At 45.2% G+C, this 22791-nt stretch overlaps 1 protein-coding gene across 1 annotated transcript in view; it reads right to left on the minus strand.

Annotated features, from left to right (window-relative positions):
- The window catches only part of NPEPL1 (aminopeptidase like 1), a 54709-nt gene extending 51972 nt beyond the window's left edge, over positions 1-2737 (minus strand). The window contains exon 1 of the mRNA XM_083744363.1: positions 2505-2737. The gene's annotated coding sequence lies outside the window, so the exon portion shown is untranslated. The remainder of the gene's footprint in view (positions 1-2504) is intronic.
- Positions 2738-22791: the final 20054 nt, after the last annotated feature.

The following is a 22791-nucleotide window of genomic DNA, read 5'->3' on the forward strand; positions in this document are numbered from 1 at the left end:
GGGAGCGGCGCCGGCCAAAGAGCTCGCGGTCGTAATGGTTCGCAAGCGAAACTTCCGGTTCCCGGTTTTTTTCGTCAGGTAGCCGGCTAAAGCGACGCGTGGGGCGAGAAGGTGGCGTGGGGGTTGTGGATGGCGCAGCCGCCAGAGTGTTGAGACTCTTTAATTCCAGGGTCATGAGTTCGAGACCCGTGAACTCCGGGTATAGGGCGGTGTATAAATTCCATTAATAATAATAATAATAATAGTAATAATAATAATAATAATATTCCTGTATTGCAGCGGGTTGGACTATAGATGAGTGGAGTCCCTTGTGTGGAGGGATTGCTATGGTCGGAAGCTGGCTGAAGTCTAGTGGTGGAACTTATGGAAGCTGGGCAGATGTTGGTGGGTGGAAGCTGGTGGAGCTCTCCCTGGTGCAATGCCCGCAGCAAGGTGGTGCCTGTGGATATGCGAGCGGGTTCCAGTTCACCTTCAGAAAAGCCGGTCAATAGGAACAACTGGTGGATATTTGTGGACTGAATCTGGGGACATGAATGTGAATGAATGGGGGAGCAAATGAGGCCCCACTGGGGACCTTCATGGATGTTGACTGCTGCTTGTTCATGAACAAGAGGTTTTGAATGTGGCCACGGAGAAATGGTGTTTGCATATGCTTGCACGTGACGCGTAAAAGGTGAAAAGGGGTTGTGCACGTTCGTGATGAAACCCATGGAAGTTGGCAGGCTGAGTTTAGTGGAAGATGGGCAGGGTATAAATAAGAAAATTATTAAATTATTATGAAGTCTGTGGTGATGCTGCTGGAGAGCCTTTCCTATTCATTGTCTCTAGGTTTGAAGCCAGGAGAGATTTTGCCAAGACCACCCCATGGAAAGCGATGGTGAGAACTGCAGGGCTAAAGCATGGCTGCTTGTGTTTCTAAATACGCCGGTAGTGGCCATTCTGTCTTCAAAGGCAGGTAATGGGATACGACACACCTGAGTTGGTATCATGACACATGAAGGCTGGGCTGAGTGACAAATAAATAAGAAATAAAATATAAATCATTGCTGAGGTGCCCCCATTTCCTTCTCACATGAACACACAGCGATGCTGTTGCAGCTTAATAACAACAGGGAACAATATCCAGTACCACAGAAAATACAGTGGTGCCCCGCAAGACGAATGCCTCGCAAGACGAAAAACTCGCTAGACGAAAGAGTTTTCCGTTTTTTTTGAGGTGCTTCGCAAGACGAATTTCCCTATGGGCTTGCTTCGCAAGACGAAAACGTCTTGCGATTTTGTTTCCTTTTCCTTAAAACCATTAATACCCAGGGTGCATTGCTTGAAGAGGTGCAGTTGCGACTTGACTTCAAGGAGCAACTCATAGCACACGGTTTTGTAGCCTTTTTTTGAGGTTTTTGAGGACTTTGGTGATTTTTTAAGCTTTTCCAAAACTTCTTTTGCATCCATTTGGTAAGTTAAACTTTTAAAACCTTTTTTGTGGTTTTTGGATTTTGGGTTGGGGTGTTTGGAATTCAAGGACTTGGTGTTGGGTGGGGTTTGCAAGAATCTGGGAGCTTGTATGGGTTTTTTTTGAATTTTTATGATTTTTTGTGACCATTGGGCCAGTCTGCTGTTTTTTTAAAAAAAAATCTGGGTTTGAATTTCTGTGTGGTGGGTGGCTGGGGGAACAGTTGGGGAGGGGTTTACAAGAATCTGGGAGCTTGTGTGGGTTTTTTTTTGAATTTTTATGTTTTTCTGTGTACATTGAGCCATTTAAAAAAAAAAAATTCTGGGTTTGAATTTCTGTGTGGTGGGTCACTGGGGGACTTTAAAGAGCAGTTAATAAACTCTTTTTGTACCAAATTTGGCTTTGTTTGGACTTTTTTTGACCATAGGAACGCATTAATTGATTTTCAATGCATTCCTATGGGATTTCGTGCTTCGCAAGACGAAAAATTCACTAGACGAAAAAACTCGCAGAACGAATTAATTTCGTCTTGCGAGGCACCACTGTATACAAAGCGACCACACTAGACACGTACACGCATGCATCCCCTCATACACTCTCTCACACACTTCGAATATACATCTCTTTGTCTTTCTCAGTCCAGGTGCATCTCACAAACCACACATACACACAGATAACAAATTCAAAACTTTCTCAAAAGTCCACATCTCCCTCTTTCACATATATGGGCATCTGCAGGAATTTTTCGGGCACAGGGGTGGGGTGGGGGGGGAAGAGGGGCATGGAGAGAGTGGAGCTGGCTAATTTCTCAAAAAAAATTTTTTTGAGAGGAATGGTATACAGTATATGTATGTTTCACTTCACAAGATTCCAGAAATGCTAGAAACTTTTGTTTTCAAATGAAAGCTGGGAATTATGGCTCCTGGATATTTTTGCCTCTTTGATTAGTTCCAAACATAGTTTGTTGGTGCCCTAGGAAGGTGTTTGCAGGTGCCATGGCACCCTTGAGTGCTGGGTCGGCGATCCCTGCTGTAGTTCCTTAGGGCCAGGGAACTGTGTTGTTGTTGCTGTTTAGTCATTCAGTCGTGTCCGACTCTTCGTGACCCCATGGACCAGAGCACGCCAGGCACTCCTGTCTTCCACTGCCTCCTGCAGTTTGGTCAAACTCATGCTGGTAGCTTCGAGAAAAAGACCCAACATCAGGGTCTTTTCCAGGGAGTCTTCTCTTCTCATGAGGTGGCCAAAGTACTGGAGCCTCAGCTTCACAATCTGTCCTTCCAGTGAGCACTCAGGGCTGATTTCCTTAAGAATGGAGAGGTTTGATCTTCTTGCAGTCCATGGGACTCTCAAGAGTCTCCTCCAGCACCATAATTCAAAAGCATCAATTCTTTGGCGATCAGCCTTCTTTATGGTCCAGCTCTCCCTTCCATACATCACTACTGGGAAAACCAGTGATGTCTCTGCTTTTTAAGATTCTGCCAGGCAACTATAGGCCAGAATAAATGCATATATGCTGCTGGTTTGATAAAAAAAAAGAGAGGTGCTGGAACACATACGCTGATAAAAATGTCACGGGAGCCAGCACAAAATGGCTGCCTGACCAGCAGCAAAAGAAGAGTACTGTCACAAAAAAGTCCTCTCTCTCTCTCTCTCTCTCTCTCTCTCTCTCTCTCTCTCTGTGTGTGTGTGTGTGTTTGTTTGTATGTATGTATGCCTCGTTACTTCACAAGTCTGTCTTCCTTTGGCTTGTTTGCAGCACAGACATGACTGTAGATGGTGCTATGCAATAATGAGTAGAGAACACAGGCCTCAATTCTGGGAGGCTATAAAAAAACCAGAGAGAAGATTGTGGCTTGCGTGTTGCTTAGCATGCGTTGACTTAACCTCACCAGGCACATCAGATTAATGTGATCTGCAGCTCTGTGTGGGGCAGTTACCCTTGGGCCTGTTGGGGAAGCTCTGAGTGTGTGTGCAAAATGCTGCTGTTGGGTTGGGGGACAAGCACAGATTGTCTCCGACAAGAGCCATACATAGAATCATAGAATCATAGAATCATAGAGTTGGAAGAGACCACAAGGGCCATCGAGTCCAACCCCCTGCCAAGCAGGAAACACCATCAGAGCACTCCTGACATATGGTTGTCAAGCCTCTGCTTAAAGACCTCCAAAGAAGGAAACTCCACCACGCTCCTTGGCAGCAAATTCCACTGTCGAACAGCTCTTACAAGCAGTAGTGGCGGCTCAATTCTGTGGTGCTCCCTGTAGAGCCGAGGCTTCCTCTCTGTTGACAAAGACCTTTCTTTTTCAGCAGTCCTTTGAAGCAAGTTGTGCTTTAACTCTCTTACTTGTGGTTTTCATTTGTTTTTAAACACTGTACTATGATTTTACAGTGGTACCTCGGGTTACAGACGCTTCAGGTTACGGACTCCGCTAACCCAGAAATAGTACCTTGGGTTAAGAACTTTGCTTCAGGATGAGAACAGAAATTGTGCTCCGGCGGCGGCAGCAGGAGGCCCCATTAGCTAAAGTGGTGCTTCAGGTTAAGAACAGTTTCAGGTTAAGAATGGACCTCCAGAATGAATTAAGTTCTTCGGCTAGATCGGCCGATCTAACCGGAAGAGTCCGCGACCAGAAGGAGGAGGAACACCATGAAGAATGGAATAAATTTAATGATTATTTAGTTAAATTTGTTAAGCTAGAATAACTGGAAATAGCGTCCAGATACTTAAAGGGCTTAGGGTTGTATCTATGTTAACTGATAAAATAATATGTTTAATACAAGAAGGAGAAGATTTAAAGATGTTAATGTTTAATTTAAAGGGTATTAAAATTGGGATTTGGAAAACCGTTATAAGGATATGCGATGAAATTCAACTAAGGGGGAACGAGGAAGTTATTTTACAAAGTAAATAACTGTTATTTTCAATAAGGATATGATTTATGTTTGTTATGTTTTGTTTGTTTTATGTTTTTGTTTGTCATTGATATTGTAAAAACTAATAATTTTTTTGCAAAAAGAAAGAAAGAAAGAATTAAGTTCTTAACCCGAGGTACCACTGTACTGGTAAATGTGTCTCTCTGCATAAGGGTTGCAGCAGTTTCTAACACACACCATGGCCAAAGCATTTTAGGGCTTTTTAGGCTAAAGCTAGCACCATGAATTGTAACTTGAAGGAGCAAGTCACCCATGCTAGGAGACAGGCTGCCAAGTCTCTGCCTTTGGAACAGTCACAGAGGGCAGTCCCATGTGGGGCAGATGCAGTAGTCTAGCTTTGAGGGTGCAAAGGCATGAATGCTAGCTTCCCGGCTTCAATGACACGTGGCTGGATGTAAGTGATGAATTTTAAGCAGGAAAGGTAGGACAGTTGCCAGTGAAGTTATACAGTTTGCGTCAGTGAGAAGAATAGCTTAAACTCCTGTGCTTCCTGTGTTTGCTTCCTTTGATCCTGCTGTCTTAATTAATAACTCTGACATCCGCGTTCTCTCAGAAGATTTATCTCTCTGCATCTGAATGTTTCTCCCTGCCAGCTAAATGAAACAAGTTGATTCATAAAGCAGTTAATGCACTCGAATGTGGTCTGATGTTCTTTCCAGCAATAACAGCTCTAATCGAGGAAGGATCTCTTTCAGGCACTTGAGCAACAACTGCTTTAAAGATGTCTTTCCAAAGAAATTAATAGCCATTGCGCATTTAAAAGTAAAAATAACCAGTGAAATAACAAAGATATTTTTAAAGTTCAGAAACACTGCATAATGTATATTTTCTTCTTGGAACTTTAGTGGAAAGAAATAGCCTGACTCTGCTTTATATTAAATATCATTTCATCATTAATCATCTTCAGGGGAGAGTGATGGAAAAAATGGGCCACCAATTGGTGGCACTTCCCCCTGTGAGCAGCAGGGGGCAGGCAAAAGTAGCTCTCCAACTTGTTTGGTCTGCAAGCTTTTTATAGTAAACCTAACAGATTCGTTTGTCTGGTTCATCACCAATATTCTCATTCCTGCCTAACGTGATGAATTGATTTTCAATAGGGTTTAACTTCCGTAGTAGGAACTAAAATCCGAAACATATTTATACAGACTTGAGTTAGCTATACAAGAGGGGAAAGTAAGAAACAGTGTGACCTCCTTATGCATGCCTGCTCAAAAGACAGCTCCATTGAATTAGATGGAGCTTTTCCTCCAGATAAGTGTATAGAGCAGCCGTGGGGATCCTGTGACTTTCCAGACATCCTTGGATCATAACTCCCACCTTTCCTGACCGCAGGCCATGCTGGCTGGGGCTGAGGGGAGCTGGAAGGCCGCACGACCCCCGCTGCTGGTGTATATAGGATCCCAGCCAAAATGAGGTAAACTTGAGTAAAATATGGCGGACAGCAGAGTGAATGGCTGCAATAAAAATATTATTAATGGCAGGGTTTAGTCAAGATTCTGTCACAGCTTCAGAAATTCGGGGTGAGGTAGCCAGGGTGAGAAAATCAAGGCTACGTTCGCACATTCCTTTAAAGCACTATGATACTGCTTTAAACAGTTATGGCTTCCCCAACGAAGAATCCTGGGACCTGTAGTTCGTTCGGGGCACTGAGAGTTCCTTCTCCTTTCTCCTCCCATCACTACAATTCTCAGACTGGATTAACCATCAATCCTTCTTCATGGGAAACTGATGGAAGTGTAGCTCTGCGAGGGCTCGGGTTTCCTGATCCCTACCTAGCCTGTTCAGTCAACCTCTCCCCATGTAAACCAACCCAGACTCAGCATCCATCATCAGAGGCCCTTCTTTGTGTAACTCCTCCGTGTGAGATCTGGAGAGTGGCAACACGAGAACGGGCCTTTTCTGTAGCGGCTCCCTGTTTGTGGAGTGTTCTCCCCTGCGAGGCTTGCCTGGCACCTTCACTGTATATTTTTAGGTGCCAAGTGAAAATGTTCCTCTTCAACCAGGCCTTTGACTGACTGACATTCTACAGCCTTTTAAATGTGTTGGTTTTTTTTAGGGGGGAAGGGGGTATTGTTTGTTGTTTCATCTATCTATTTGTGCTTTTACCTTGTATTTTTATATTACGAACCACCCTGAGATTTTGTGATGAAGGTGCACTATATAAATACAATAAAATAAATAAACATACGAACAGGACTCCTGTGTTTGCAGAATGCTGGGCCGGTTCGGTCTGCGCGTTAGACATCCTCGTGTGTCTCTCAACATTCCCCTCTCCAGCTGCGTCTCTCCTGCCAAGATGCAGCTTTGCGTAATTGCATATCTGACTTGTCTGAGAGGAGCCTAGTAGCTAGAAAGATCAGGGATTAATTAGTTACATGATGTCACTGCGCATTAAAGGGGACCAGAGGACGTTGGGAGGGGATGCTTTAAAAAAGTGCTTGTTATGACTGATTGAAGTCAGGTGCCAAGAGGCTGCTCTGGCTGAAGAAAGCAGAATGCCAAAACTCCCTCTGTCTGCAGGAGATTCCTGCTTTGAATGCAGCCGCTCTGAACACATTTCCAGAAATGAAACAGGAGGGTGCAGGATGCGAGAGTGAGGTTTAAAGATACTGTGGCCGCCTCATTAGGTTTTTCTGCTCTCTTCTGCACCACCTGTTTACTGAGCACTCTTCCTGAGTCGTTTGCAGGGAGATTAGACGGTGTTGGCTATTTAACAAGCAACCATACAGATTGTTTGCAGGGAGGTTAGACGATGTTGCACCAAAGCAAGAGTTATCTCACGTTTTCCTGTCGCTTTCCTTCTTGAGAAAAGCCTGGTCTTTGAGGGTTTGTTGTGCAAGACTTCTCAAATCAGCTATTATTGCCCAACCTGAATTTGGTGGTACGCAATTTGGATCCCACCCCGAAATAGCGACAGTCGGAAAGCCTGGTTTCCCTTGGATGGGCATTTGCATATCGCCGAAAGAAAGAAGAAATGCATTACCGAAAAGAGGAGGCAGGATTTGCATATCATTTCCCTTTTCTGATTTAGAAATAATTGTCGTAATTTAAGTAGAAACACAGTGCATTTCGCCATAGTAAGGAAGAGTGTGTCCAGGTGACCTTTGTGTACCTAACTGCTCGGTCTGTTGTCCAGCTGCAGGTATAACCATTGATGGGCAACATTGAGGCCCCTCCTGCTCTCCTTTCATAGGGTTCTTTATTTTAAAATTGGACTTAAGAGTGGGCAACTCTTCCAAAAGAGGCCTGTCCTCCGTAATGTAGGGCAGATGGTCACCCTCTAGAATGTATGACTTGTGGGAGCCATCACATATCAGGAGAAATGCGTGGGACAAGCTTTCAAGTGGTCCGTCCCCCGTACCCCCCATTTTCTCCCATCTCCTTGATTCTCAACTAAAGCAGCTGTAAGTTTTGCTTTGTTTCCACGATTGGATGTGTGCTAATTTGGGCTGGCAGAATTTCAGGCAGAAGTAAACAAGCCACCCCAACCTCTCCCTGTAGGCCAAGGGTTTCATATCCATATTCTAATATTATCTTGCTATTAATGATTTGGCTGTGAGTTGGATGGAGGGCAGGGGGTGGTTGACTTTGGCCAACCTAAATGGTCACTGCCGATTGCACTATATTGTGTCATCTGACTTACGAGGTGAGAGGTGACAGAGTGACATTAAGTGAAGGATTTGTCTGCCAATATGGCGACACTCGTTTCTAGGCCAGGGTGGAAAATATGATCTTTTCCTGTCCACAGGTTAAGTGGCAATGATTTGTGGGTCTCTGAGTAATGGGGGGAAAGAACAGCATGATAAATACTTCTGTGGTTCAAGAATTCAGGCTTCTCCCTCTTGACCATCAACTGAAAGCATCATTGCTCGTTTGAGAAAAAAACCTCAAGAAGTTACAGGATCAATATGGATTGTGGTTAACATTGTGTGTATATAGAGGCAAACTTTTAAAGCAATTTCATACCACTTTAAACAGCCATGGCATCTCCCAAAGAATCTTGGGAATTGTAGTTTGCCAAAGTTTTCAAGAGTTGTTAGGAGCATTCTTGCAGGGCTGTAATTCTCAAGAGTTCTCTTTGAAGAGGGACTGATGGATAAACCACTCTAGAAATTGTAGAGCTGTGAGAGGAATATTGGTCTAACAGCTCCCAGCACCCTTTACAAAGATCTGTTCCCAGGATTCTCCAGGGGAAGCCATGAAGAGCTTAAACAAACTGAGGATTGGTCTCTAGTTCTATGAACAGCAGGGCTGGCTGAAGACATTTTGCTAGCTGAAGAGAAGGTCAAGATGGTGCTCTTCCCCTTACCATTACTGTACAGTGGTACCTCGGGTTACATATGCTTCAGGTTACATACGCTTCAGGTTACAGACTCCGCTAACCCAGAAATAGTGCTTCAAATTAAGAACTTTGCTTCAGGATGAGAACAGAAATTGTGCTCCGGTGGCGCAGTGGCAGCAGGAGGCCCCATTAGCTAAAGTGGTGCTTCAGGTTAAGAACAGCTTCAGGTTAAGTACGGACCTCCGGAACGAATTAAGTACTTAACCCGAGGTACCACTGTACTGTAATTATTAAGAATGAATTTCTGTTTATTATTTTCCAACACAAAATTTTATTGTGTTCCTTTGGAAGTTCCTGCAGCCAATTAAAAGCCACAGAAGCAGATGTTCGGGTTCCAAAATAATGTTGGCAGACCAGAGCAATCACTTCCGGGTTTGCGGCGTTCGGGAGCCAAAACATCCAAGTTCCAGGGCGTTCGACAACCAAGGTACAATTGTATTTCCTGCTGTAAACCGCCTTGTGTATAGTAATCTAGAAAGGCAGTATATAAGTAAAAAGTGAAATGAAATTCCCTGGACAGACGGGAGTGGAGACTGGCACAAAATCTTACTTCGGCCCCAGTGACAAAGGGGCGGAGTTAGTATCATGTCTGAAAGTCTTGAGTCTCCCATGGATGTTGTCCTGGGATAAAGCCATGTGTCATTCCACACAACCGCACTTTATTGTGGCTGCCAGTCAGAAAAGCATCTCAAGTCACAGCCCCAGAACAAAGTAATCACAAGCATGTCTTTTCTTCGCAGGCGCTAAATAAATAAGCGAAAATCAGAATGTTAGATGGGAGGAGCGGCATTCTTGCCTGCAGCATCGAAAAGAGATTCTGGCTGTTTACACAGAGCAGAGGTGTCACATAGCAGCTGTTTGCTGTGAAGACCTGAGAACTTAATCTCCCATGTGCAATTAAAACCTTCAGAAGAGAGAGGCAGGTGTAAACCCCTTCTGACATTGCTCATTCCAGGCTTGTTTGACATACACTTTCAGGAGTATGCTTGTTGAGGCAGTGTTGCGGTAAGAAAGGGGTGTGCAGCCCGTGCAAAGAGAGGAGCAGGGGTGTGCCAAAAGGCAAGCTCTCGAGTAGCTGCTGGAATAATAATAATAATTATTATTATTATTATTATTATTATTATTATTATTATTATTATTTATACTCCGCCCATCTGGCCAGGCCTCCTCAGCCTCTCTGGGCAGCTCCCAACAGAATATTAAAAACACAATAAAACATCAAACATTAAAAACTTCCCTAAATAGGGCTGCCTTCAGACATTTTCTAAAAGTCATGTAGTTGTTTATTTCCTTGACATCTGATGGGAGGGTATTCCACAGGGCGGGCACCACCACCGAGTGGTGCAACCTCACTTCTCACAGTGAGGGAACTGCCAGAAGGCCCTCGGCGCTGGACCTCAGTGTCCGGGCTGAACGATGGGGCTGGAGACACTCCTTCAGGTATACAGGACCAAGGCCATTTATATCCAAAACGTTATATCCACAGGAATGTCGGAAGCTGACATATGCTTACTCAGGCCATTCCACAGTACCTGCTACAGTGGTACCTCGGTTTACAAACTTAATCCATTCCGGATGTCCGTTCTTAAACTGAAACCATTCTCAAACCGAGGCACGCTTTCCCTAATGAGGCCTCCCACCGCCGGTGACCTTCCACTGTTCAGCTTCTGTTCTTAGACCGAGGTAAAGTTCACAAACTGGGACACTACTACTGGTTTGGGGGAGTTTGTAAGCCGAATAATTCGTAAACAGGGCTGTTCTTAAACTGAGGTGCCACTATACTTTTGAGACCCGTAAACTGGAGATGCCTGGGATCTTCCGCCTCTCATCCCGCCTCTTCTTCCTTGCTGGCATTTCAGAGGCATTCCCTTCATCCTCCCCCTCCCCAGCTCCCATTGTTGCTGTGGCATCTAGTTAAAGTGCCATTAGGCTTCATGCGCCTGAGCGGGCAAACTGGTTTAAGAGCCTCTGGTCTACATAATCATACTGAATCGTGTGCCTTATCGCTCTGAATCACTCCCATGAACTTGTAGGTCCTACTTTGCTCCACGGGAAAGGCAGCTTGCCTTTGTAACACAATTTATGACACCATGCTTCACAGGACTGTTCTCACCCCCCTACTCACTACCTTCCGGCAGGACTATTTGACACAGGCCAATGCGTCTCTCCTTATGCGCACTGGGAAAAACAGATTTGTTGGGCTGCTGGTGGGCCATCCAGGGCCAATGGGCTGTTTCAGATTTTGTGGGCTGATGCTGCCCTGGACAAACTCCAGGCATGCAGAATCTGATTTTGCTTTTTTGCTAGATCCCTGAGATTAAGATATACCTGGAGCTTGGTGCGAAATACATACACTTAGAATGGAAGAATTGTGCACCCAGCAGTTTAAGTTCCAGAACTGAATGGATCTCAGAGTCTTCCACACACAGATGCCCTATCCACACCTTTTCTTCATTTCGGCGGTATAACTTAGGGAGGTAGAGTCATTTATTTTATTTTTTGTAGCCGACTTTATGAAACAGCTGGGAGTCAGAAAGCCTGACTGAGCAGAGGAACAGAAACTCACAGCAGGATGACTTTGTGAGATGGGCAAGTCTGACAAATCCTTATGGCTACCTTTTTTTCTTTTTCTTTTTTACGTTTGCAGGGTATATCTCTCTCTCCTGATGGCTTGCAATCTAAGGTTCTCTCAAAGCTAGATAAATCATGTCCTGGGCCCCCTGATAAAATCATTACCAGGGAACTGAATTGCTCCTGTGGTTGCATGCTTCCTTTTCCTGAAATGCCATTAAGAGGATCAAGTGCATTTGTGTTTATTCAAGAGGGTTTCCTAGCAGGTTTCTGATGTAAGAGGGAAAATGGTAGAGGAGTAGGAAGGTGGGGGAGAGAAGCGAGAGGCTGATTCGGGTTGATAAGTTGCAAGGAAAAACTGGAACCCTAACCCTTCTCCCCACAGCCCACACGTGCACTTATAAGCCTTTAGTGGTACAAGCATACTCTTGAGGTAAGGTAAAGGGACCCCTAACCATTAGGTCCAGTCGTGACTGACTCTGGACTCATCTCGCTTTATTGGCCAAGGGAGCCGGCATACAGCTTCCGGGTCATGTGGCCAGCATGACTAAGCCGCTTCTGGCGAGCCAGAGCAGCGCACAGAAACGCCGTTTACCTTCCCGCTGGAGCAGTACCTATTTATCTACTTGCACTTTGACTTACTTTCGAACTGCTAGGTTGGCAGGAGCTGGCACTGAACAATGGGAGCTCACCCCGTCGCGGGGATTCAAACCGCCGACCTTCTGATTGGCAAGCCCTAGGCTCTGTGGTTTAACCCACAGCGGTATGGCTAGGATAAATGGAAGGCACTTCCTGCTAGGTCGTATAACAGCACCAGCTCCTTCTCCTTTCTAAACTTTGATGCTCTGGGCTGAACTTTTATTCTGGAAGCTTCCACAGAACTCAGCAGATCTGGAGCAGGCCCATGCAGTGGCAGCTGGGTGTACTTGCCTTAGACGTTGGAGGGCTAAGTTGGTCAGGGGGCCCCACCAGGGACCGGCTACTTTATTCTAACAAGGCCCTGAGCCTCGGACAAGATCTACACTGCAGGGTTCGAAATTAGCAGGGCGCCAGGCGCATTTTGAGCCTAAAGATTATCCATTTGCAAACTCCTCAAAAAGTCTGGGAGCCATTTTTTTGCACTTGGCTGACACTCAAGGATTACTGAAATGCATGTGCTTTGAAGCCTCGAAGTAGATGTTAAGGATAGACACTATGTTAAGGCATTTAACAATAAAGAGTAGAGTGTTTATATATATATATATAAATTTTTATTAGTCTTTTTAACATATCATTTTCAACAGTAATTAAACATACTTTTACATCTTATTCAAATTTTTGACTTCCATCAATCCTGTCTGAAAATTTTCCAATCTAATCTCTCAGTATGCATTTCTTATCTTCCCTATTACATTTCAAACGCATAACCAATATCTCTATCTTTTTCTACTTTGTAACACTTCGTATATTTCTCCTTACAAAACTTCTTGTAGTCCTGCTAGCATAATTCGTTGATTACAGTTGCTCTTCAAATAATTCATATACTTCTTCCAATCTTCTGTAAATCTCTGGTCCTGCAGGTTTCAAATCCTTCCTGTCATTTTGTCCAATTCTGCATAGTCCATTAATTTCATCTGCCATTCTTCTTTCATCGGAATTTCTTCTTGTTTCCATTTCTGGGCTAACAATACTCTTGCCGCAGTTGTTGCATATAAAAACAATTTAACATCTTGCCTATTAATGTCCTGACCTATAATACCAAGTAAAAATGCTTCTGGTTTTTTAAAAAAATGTATATTTCACCATCTTTTTCATCTCATTATATATCATTTCCCAGAGTAGAGTGTTTTGAAAGCTGAAGTATGGTGCCAGTATTGTTATTGTAAACAGGGGGTGGGAGAGCCTTTTACCAGACCGAGGCCCACATTGCCCTGGGAGCAACCTTCTAGGGGCCACATGTCAGTGGTGGAGGACAGAAGTGAAAGTGGGTGGAGCTACACAGATCATGTGATCTTTGTACAGCAGGCTCCATCCCAACCAGACAAATGTGAAAGTGTTCTTTGCACACATCTCCTCAACCCTGAAGCTGGAACAGAAGCTGAAAGAGCAATATGATAGGTGAGATCGCTGTGGAGGAAGGAAAGCTCAAAAGGGCAAGAGGACGGGTTGGGGTTGCCATCGTCCCCTCTCCCCTGCCTCAGAGGGAAATGCAGCCGGCACAAGACAAATCCAATCCTTTGGCTGTTCAGCTATTGGCATGCAAAAAGACAAAGCAGCAGAAATAGAACCCGCATCTCCCACTTGAACCACTGTCCACAACAACACTCTGACAGTCTCTGGAGCACATGCAAGAGAAACTCACAAGGGCATTTTTTCAGTCTCTCAGGGGCCTTAACCCAGTTTCACCTCTCAGTGTCTCATTTTTCCACTCTTGTTCTCCACATTTCCACATCAGTTTGCAATTTAACAAACAGCTGAATAGATCAGTTGGGTTAAAGTGTGCTGCTGATGACACCCAGGTTGCAGGTTTGACTCCCTTATGGGACCGCTGCAGGGTGTCAGACTAGATGATCCTCAGGCTCTCTTGCAACTCTACAATTCTATGATACAAACCTGTCCTTTATATTGCGCGTTCATGTTGATTTGTTTTCTTAAAGCTGTTGGGGGGCAGTCACACTACAGTGATACCTTCGGTTGCGGACAGCATCCGTTCCGGAGGTCTGGTCAGATCCCGAGGTTTCCGCAACCTGAGGACCACTTCTGCGCATGTGCATATGGCAAAATTAAGTAAAATACTTCTGGGTTTGCCGCTTTCTCATCCTGAAGTTTACGTAACCAGAGGGTTACGTAACCGGAGGTACTACTGTATTTCAATACAATTTGCAGCTGCAAAAGTTTTGGGGTGGTCGCATGGGTTCATTTCCTGTCAGTGCATGTACTGCAGCTCCTTGCTGAAACTGTTATGTACTGAAGTTCTCACCCTGGTCCAGCAGGGGGATACTGTAGACAGTTTTCACTCAGGTCCACATATGCAAATAAGGGATTGAAAGTGACGTTCAGTGATGGCGAAGTTACGGAAAGTTGTTACAGTTGCGTTGTAGTGGAGCTCTGGCCTGTGAATTAACAAGAGCTGTTTGAAGAATCGCTGTGTCGTCTGATATGTTCACCCACAACTTAACAGAAACCCTACAACTTTTTATGCCACAAATGCTCTGGTTTCCTTTTTGTTGGCTATAGGACCCCCAGCCAGCAAAGCATCGCAGAACAAACTAAAGGAGAATGAATCCACCACAAATGCACTATTATTGTGCTGCAGAAGACAACTCACAATAAAGCATCAATCTGGAGGGCCCTGAACCACTGGCCTCAAGGACAAAGCAGTCTCGCTTAATTTCAACTTGAGCCTGCAAAGAACAGCATCAGTTCTCTGCAGTTACAGGAGCTTTAGTTTCCTCGGCTAGTTTTTTTTGGCTGCTAGGTTTCTCTTTATCGCTTCCCCAACTACTCTTAGGATCTTGTAGCAGCCTCCTCCAGAAAGATTAGGGGAGTATTTAAGGAAGAAAATGGCCTCCGATTCCATTAGCAGCAGCAGCTTTCCTTTTAACTTAATTCTACGTTCTGGACTTTGTTTATGGAAGTTGCCATTAATTATGTTTTTCATCAGTCACTGCGCAGAGATGGCTAATGGCCCGGTACACCTAATTAGTCCTTTATGTATGATAAGGTTTCACCATGTCTGTAGTTAGCCGGGGAAGGCCCATATCTCTTGCGGGGCCGTCTTGCGACTGGGGCTGCCCAGGGTCTCCTGGTATGTGTCAGATTGTGTTACCGATCTGTTCTGCGGCTGTTTCCAACATGTGGGCAGCTGTAGGCTGCAATTACCAGGACGTGATGATAATGGCAAGGGCCAAAAGCGGGCGTCTCGTGTCGCTCGGAACATTCTGCGGAAAGGGTGAAACATTCAAGATGCCTCGCAGGACCCCTTTGAAGGCGGCAGGGGCAGAGGCTGGATGAGGAATGCCATTTTATTTATTCCTTTGAGGGATGTGAAGAGAGGGGAATTTGCTTGGGCTTAGCAATCGTTCCGTGGCATCAGGGCTGGTGGCGGAGAGCTGCACACGTTCTTGGTCTGCAATGTCATCTGAGTCCTGGAATGAGGTCAAGAGAGTGGGGCTGCCCTTGATGACCGCAGAACCCAGATGTCTGCTTTTGGCACAGCCATAGGATATGGATCATATACCGTGGTACCTCGGGTTACATACGCTTCAGGTTACAGACTCCGCTAACCCAGAAATAGTGCTTCAGGTTAAGAACTTTGCTTCAGGATGAGAACAGAAATCGAGCTCCGGTGGCGCGTCAGCAGCAGGAGGCCCCATTAGCTAAAGTGGTGCTTCAGGTTAAGAACAGTTTCAGGTTAAGAACAGACCACCAGAACGAATTAAGTACTTAACCCGAGGTACTACTGTATACGTTAGGGGAGGGAATTTTTTTTCCCTTCAGGGCAACCAAGGACCACATGCCAGTGGTGGGAGGAGCCAGAGGCAAAACTGGGCAAAGCATTAATATAACATTTAGCTTTGTACATTGGGCTAGTTTCTACACACACACACACACACACACACACACACACACACACACTGTCCAGGCAAGGAAGAGGGAGTATGTCACAGACTAGTTGGATGAACATCAGTGGTGGGAGGAACCAGCTGGGGAACCCCCAAGGGAAGAAGGCTCAGAGCCTGGGGATTGGTGGTGGGACAATGATGAGTGGTCAGAGGACTGGGAAGAGGAGGTGTCAGAAGCTGAAAAGGTAAAAGCGCTGAGTGGGCTGGGAGACTCTCTGGCAGAGAGAGGTCCTGAAGCTGAAGCAGGAGAGTGGGATGAGGGAGACCAAAAGGCAAGATGAGCCAGGCTGGTGAAGAGTCATGGGCACCCACCCCCCTCCTGCTGTGACAAGCGCCCCTCCCCTATTGTCTCACAGAACTAGAAGAGGCATGCAAAGGGTGGAGGTGAGGTTGACTTCACACAGGCGCAGTCTCCGATTGCTCGGAAAAAGCCCTGGAGAGGAGGCAGGTACTTTTAGTCTTGGCCACTGATATTCATGGAGGAAGAACACCAGGAAAGAACTGCTCTGCTCATTAGGCATGACACACAGCCAGGTCTGTGCAGGCCGTGTTTTTGCTGATGGAAGAGTTAACTCCATCTTTGAACTGTGTGATCAGGAAGAGCTTTCTGATGGTGAGAGTTGTTTGACAGTGGGACGGACTCTCTTAGAAGGTGGCGGAGTCTCCTTCCTTGGAGGTTTATAAGCAGAGGTTGGATGGTCATCTGTCATGGATGCTTTAATTGAGATTCCTGCATTGCAGGGGGTTGGACTAGATGAGCCTTATGCTCCCTTCCAACTCTACAGTTCTATTATAAAGCTGGCACTGTAGAACCTCACAGATAGGCAGTGCAGGCACTTGACAGCATGAGGTCAGCTGAGGAACAGTGAAACAAATGTGCTTTCTGAAGGAGCTCCTTATAAGGTAGATTGGCAGCAGTCATTTGCCTTTTCAGAGCATGGAATATGGCAATATAGTAAAATGCATATGAAATGCACATTGAGCCCCATTGTTCACCTGGGCCTCGATCCAGCTCACTGGCTAGCATCTAGCAATACCCTAACATACCAGGCTAGGAAGATAGACAGTGGACAAAAGGCGGGGAAATGAAAGAGGTTATAGACTTGCCAGTCTTTGAAGAATGAAGTTCTGTGCTGTGTTACCCGCTGGTATCTAGCTATGAAAACACTCATTTCATCACAGCCAACACAATAAATTCAGACTCGCAAGCCAACGTCTAGATGGGCTTAAATCATCTCCCTATCTCCTAATGGCATTTATACCTTCCACTTGATGATGAGGGTTATCTTGCTGTTTGGAAATCGCAGCCTACAACTGTTGGGCGACATTATCTTCAGACTCAGGAGGAGATTAATTGCTCGGATTTCCCAACCAATCTCGAAAAACATACTGGCACCCGTTCAAGCTTTCAGATTCCAGCTGCCTTTGCTGACTTCTTTTACCCAAACGCCGCCTCCTGTACAGTAGGGGAGGAATAGCAGATGGCGGGTGATTGATAACAATGCCACAATCCTGCAGAGGGTTTCTGTTGACATCACAAAGGCAAATGGAAGCAGCTTGAGCTCCTCCAGAGGATTTTCCTTTCCTTTTCTTGGATTTGGCACGAATTAGCTAGCCACTCCTTTGTCCTCTCTCAGTTTCTGTGCCTGCTCCCCCACTCAAATTCCGAGCTCCTTCGAGAGAAACAAACATCTATAAAGCCACACTGTTCATTGTTGTACTCAAGAGCTGCTGTTTACATTTTGATGCATGAGAGGCCAAGAACGTCGGAGGCTATCTCCAAGCGGTCAAAACAAGCCTGGAATGATTACCCAACAAAAACAATGTCAGCCCATGTTCCCCTTTCTGCTCTGATTAATCCGTCCCAATATGACATCAGTAAAAAAAAAATGAGATCTTGGCCAAAGCTCTGGAGTGTGCTAAAGAAGTAACCAGGGCCTTGCTGAGGGAGGGGAGAAGCATGGCCGATTTGCAAGAGGCAATCGTGACAACAATGCAGCCGTCCCTCCATACCCTAGCAAAAAAAAATATAATGGGGATTTAACTGCAAACCTAAACACGGTTTTGATTTGATTGCAAGCAGAAGAAAACAAAAATGTGGGCCTTGCCCCTTCCAGATGTCCTTTCCATTGTGTATTCATGTTGATTTTTTGTTATCAGAACAGATATACACAATCCTGTAGATACATGTTATCCTGCCCTTCGTGTTTGTGCCTGCAAAGGATTTGGGGTGGGCATACTGCTTCGTTTCTGATCAGCGCATGTCCTGCAACTTCCTGCTGAAATGCTGTGAACTTTTAAAGCCACAAATATTCCGAGGTTGTTGTTTTCCTGTCCTGCTTTTCTTGTGATATGGCATGAAAGTGCCCCTCCAGACAGCAGTGTGGTGCAAGAACAGTGGGGTAGCACCGGAGAACAGCTAGTAAACCAGAATAATGTGAGGATGAGTAAGTATAAATCCAAACTAATGTGCATCTTGACTGGAGCAGAGGAGAATTGTAATCCAAAACATCTGGAAAGCACCACATTGATGAAGTCTGTTCTAGAATCTAGATTTTCTTCTTTTACATCCGTAAAATAAATCTTTCCCCAAAGCATCTGGGATTCCCTGCAACAATCTCAACCACAGAGACTGCCCATTTTTGCACTTTTCCATTTGCACCTTTGCACCATTTAAATAATTTATACTACCATTCTGCCGACATCCATAATACATACATGGCAAAAAGGTACTCTTTTTAAATACGTAGTCCTGTCAAAACTTACTAAACCCAAAAGTGGTTCTCTTGGTGCCGGCTTTCTTAATTTGCTACCCTCCAGAGCTGGACCATAAAGAAGGCTGATTGCCGAAGAACTGATGCTTTTGAATTTTGGTGCTGGAGGAGACTCTTGAGAGTCCCATGGACTGCAAGAAGATCAAACGTATCCATTCTTAAGGAAATCAGCCCTGAGTGCTCACTGGAAGGACAGATCCTGAAGCTGAGACTCCAATACTTTGGCCACCTCATGAGAAGAGAAGACTCCCTGGAAAAGACCCTGATGTTGGGAAAGATGGAGGGCACAAGGAGAAGGGGACGACAGAGGACGAGATGGTTGGACGGTGTTCTCGAAGCTACCAGCATGAGTTTGACCAAACTGCGGGAGGCAGTGGAAGACAGGAGTGCCTGGCGTGCTCTGGTCCATGGGGTCACGAAGAGTCAGACACGACTAAACAACAACAAGATGTTTCTGGAACAAGCCAAGATAATAACTCAAATTCAAACCATGGTTTAATATCCTGGCTTCTTCCAAAGCTCCTAACCATAGTTTCCTGGTTTGAATGATATAGGAAATTATAGCTCATGGAAGACTCCTTGCTTTCTTCACTTACTGTCAGAGAAGGGAGGTGCAAACAGGCTGCTTGCATGGCTAACAGGCTCATTCATATCTTGCCTTAATAAGCTGCCATATGTTTGAATACAATCTCTGTCTTGCAAGAAGACTTGTCATTTTGTAAATTAATTATTAAGCATTTTAGTATTTTACCATCAGCTTAATTTAAGACAGCGTATCTTCTGCTGGCTTTGCATAGTTATGATTATTCTGCCTAACTTGGATTATTTTCTGCCTTTTTCTTGGCTGAGCACACATCTCATTTGTTAGATAATTTAGCCTGTCCAAAAAAAATGTATATATTGTTGAAAGATCAATATTTCCTTATTCCCTGTGTATTTATTTACATTGCCTTTTCTGGAGAGTTTTCTAGATGCACACTTTAAAGCTTGATTTTTTAAAAAACAACAACAACACACAGAAATTTCTCAGGACCTCAGAATCTAAGAGCACTGGCAGCAAAAACACAATCAGTTCAATATTCATTTCCCTGTCTGCTGTGATGAAATGGCATAACTGATGCAATGCACATAATTAATCATATAAATTACACAAATTTCATTGTTGCTACATTATTCAACACTGTTTATTTCAGTGCAAAGGGAACACACTGCTAAGGCGTGGGTGGGAATGAAATAAATCACTGTTTGCAGACTGAAATTGCCAAATTACTTTTATAATTTAGAAACTCCATCGCATTGTGCAGCTTTTATGCTAGCTCGTCTAAATGCATTCCCCCTCATCTGTACTGTTTGGAAGGTTTAAAAATTTTTTTAAAAAAATCCCCTTCCAGAACAGATTCTGTTCCTGCAGTAAGAAAACACCAGATAATACACCACATAATTTTGGATCGCCCTCTTTTCGACGCCCATCACAGAGATCTCCTAGTGACTCCCTTACAGCTCAAAATATTGATTTGCAAAGAGTCTGTAATCCAATATTTGTTGAGGGATGATTCTCCCGAAATGTCCAAGATTGTTTCGGGGTATTTAGCTGAGATCTTTAAAGCTAAATCTAAAGTCGCCTGATTTATTCAATGGTGGTTATCTAGTCTTTTATATACTGTATGTGTTTGGATTATCAATGTACTTGCATGACTTTATATTATTTTATTATTTTATGGTTTTAACTTATGCCAATAAAGGCTAGTTACAAGTTTCAAATCCAGTAGTGATATATGGAAGTGAGAGCTGGACCATAAAGAAGGCTGATCGCCGAAGAATTGATGCTTTTGAATTATGGTGCTGGAGGAGTCTCTTGAGAGTCCCATGGACTGCAAGAAGATCAAACCTCTCCATTCTTAAGAAAATCAGCCCTGAGTGCTCACTGGAAGGACAGATCCTGAAGCTGAGACTCCAACACTTTGGCTACCTCATGAGAAGAGAAGACCCCCTGGAAAAGACCCTGATGCTGGGAAAGATGGAGGGCAGAAGAAGGGGACGACAGAGGATGAGATGGTTGGATAGTGTTCTCGAAGCTACCAGCATGAGTTTGACCAAACTGCAGGAGGCAGTGGAAGACAGGAGTGCCTGGTGTGCTCTGGTTCATGGGGTCATGAAGAGTCGGACACGACTAAACAACAACAACAACAACACAAGTTTCAAATAACTCCAGTATTGGGCACTGCAAATTGCACACATCATAGGAAAATGTGTATCTGCAACAGTAAAAAGAAAAACTGAGAGGCGTAAGGCCGTCTCCCAACCCTCCTGCCTGAGACCGGTATCTACATCCCCTCTCCATACATCTGCCTTCCATACTGTGCTGCATAAGTAAAGAAAAGTCTTCAACAAGAGGAGGCGGGAATGCAAGTGTTTATCCTATGGGGCAGTGAGCATGAGGTCCCTGGCAATTCCTGAATATCATCAAGGCTGCTCCTTTTTCATGCTAGATTCCTCCATGCTAGATTCCTTGGAACAGCTCTGAGGTGGCGCCCCAGTCGTCAGATGGTCACCACCTGAGTCACAGTCATGAAAAGCAGCACTGTTTGGTAGTTCAGAAAAGCATTGTGGCAGCAAGGCTAGACTTGGCAAAGCCTGATACTTCTGCATGGCATTGCAAAGAGCGCTGTCAGCGCTGCGGGGGCCTGGAGGTGAGCCAGGAAGCAGCCAAGCAGGAACGCCAGGCACTCGGAGAGCTGCACCTGAGTAACAAGTTATTCAGACTAGGACCTCCATCAGCAGCTTTATAGGACTTGCTGGAAACCCATCTAGTGGACACCTCCCTCGTGCCAGCACCGGCTCTACCATTAAGTCGAGTGAGGCAACTGCCTCAGGTGGCAGATCCTGACAGCTCCCATGGCAAAAAATGGAACACTGACCCTCCAACCACTGTCTACACACAGCTAGCCCCCCACCCTGCCTGCTTTCAATCCTACGTAGAACTAGTCATCTGGGCATCCCTGGGCATCCATACACACTGCCCCGGAGAAGTCACTTGGGTGCTGCAAATGCAGCAAAAACCATGTGGGAGGCAGTGGTTAGGAGTTATAAGCTCAACTTGATTGGCCTAAGGCAGTGGTTTTGAGCCAGTGTGCCCTGGCACCCTGGGGTGCGTTGAATGCTGGTCAGGGGTGCCACGGGCAACACTGGCCTCTGTCCCTCTTTCCTCCCCTCCCTCCTCTGATGCCCTCTTGCGTCTCTGCCTCCCAAAGGCTTGCATGGCTGTTTGTTGCAGCAGCCCTGGCTACAAGCTCCCCAGGCAAATGGTGCCTCTGGGGCTGGCCAGGGGGTGCTGGTTGCCAGGAGCTGAGGTGACTCAGAGTAAGCAAGCAAGTGGGTGAGGGAGCCCAGCCAGCCAGTCTGCCAGCCCTTGCTATTGGGAATGGATAGACAAGTGGGAGGCTGGGCAGGCAGACAGGCACCGTGCTGGCCTGCCTGGTGCTTGCTGTGTGGAAGGCATGCCTGGGAGCTGAGTGCCTGGTATTGAAGGGGAGCCTTTCCACCATGCAGGCCCAGCAGCATCCCCTGCTGTCACTGCTGCCTCCCAAGGTGAGGTGCTGGCCTCACATTCTCTTCCTAGGACAGGCATTCTCTTCCCATTTAAATCCCATTTCCAAATGCTTTTAATACGGGGGTGGGGGACTCAATGGCTTAAGCCGAAGGCATTTCTATTTCCACAAAAGGGAGCTCCCAATTCTCCTGTGAGTGTAAGATGCTCTTAGACATGACATCACCTCTGCCTACCACTTGAAAGGAGCATTAAATGCAATTCCACCTTGGTATTTCTTCTTGAAATGAACGACAGCTTATAAATTATATTGACAACAACAACAGTTATTAAAAGGAGACATTTGGTAATAGGAGAGTTTTAAGGTGATGCACCCTTCACCCTGAATGAGCCATTGGCATGATCCAACAGGTTTGTTCTTATGTTCTTATATTTTTTTGTGAACATAAGAGCATTATGCTGTTCTCCAGAATCTCACATAGAGCAACATACAATAAAGGACCTGAAGTTGATTAAGCAGGTTATCTGAGGTGGCCAGGAAATATTTATTAGAAATGTCCCATCCATTT

This window comes from Podarcis gaigeae, assembly GCF_964106915.1.
Source record: "Podarcis gaigeae genome assembly, chromosome: 6".
In the NCBI taxonomy this organism is placed as follows: Eukaryota; Metazoa; Chordata; class Lepidosauria; order Squamata; family Lacertidae; genus Podarcis; species Podarcis gaigeae.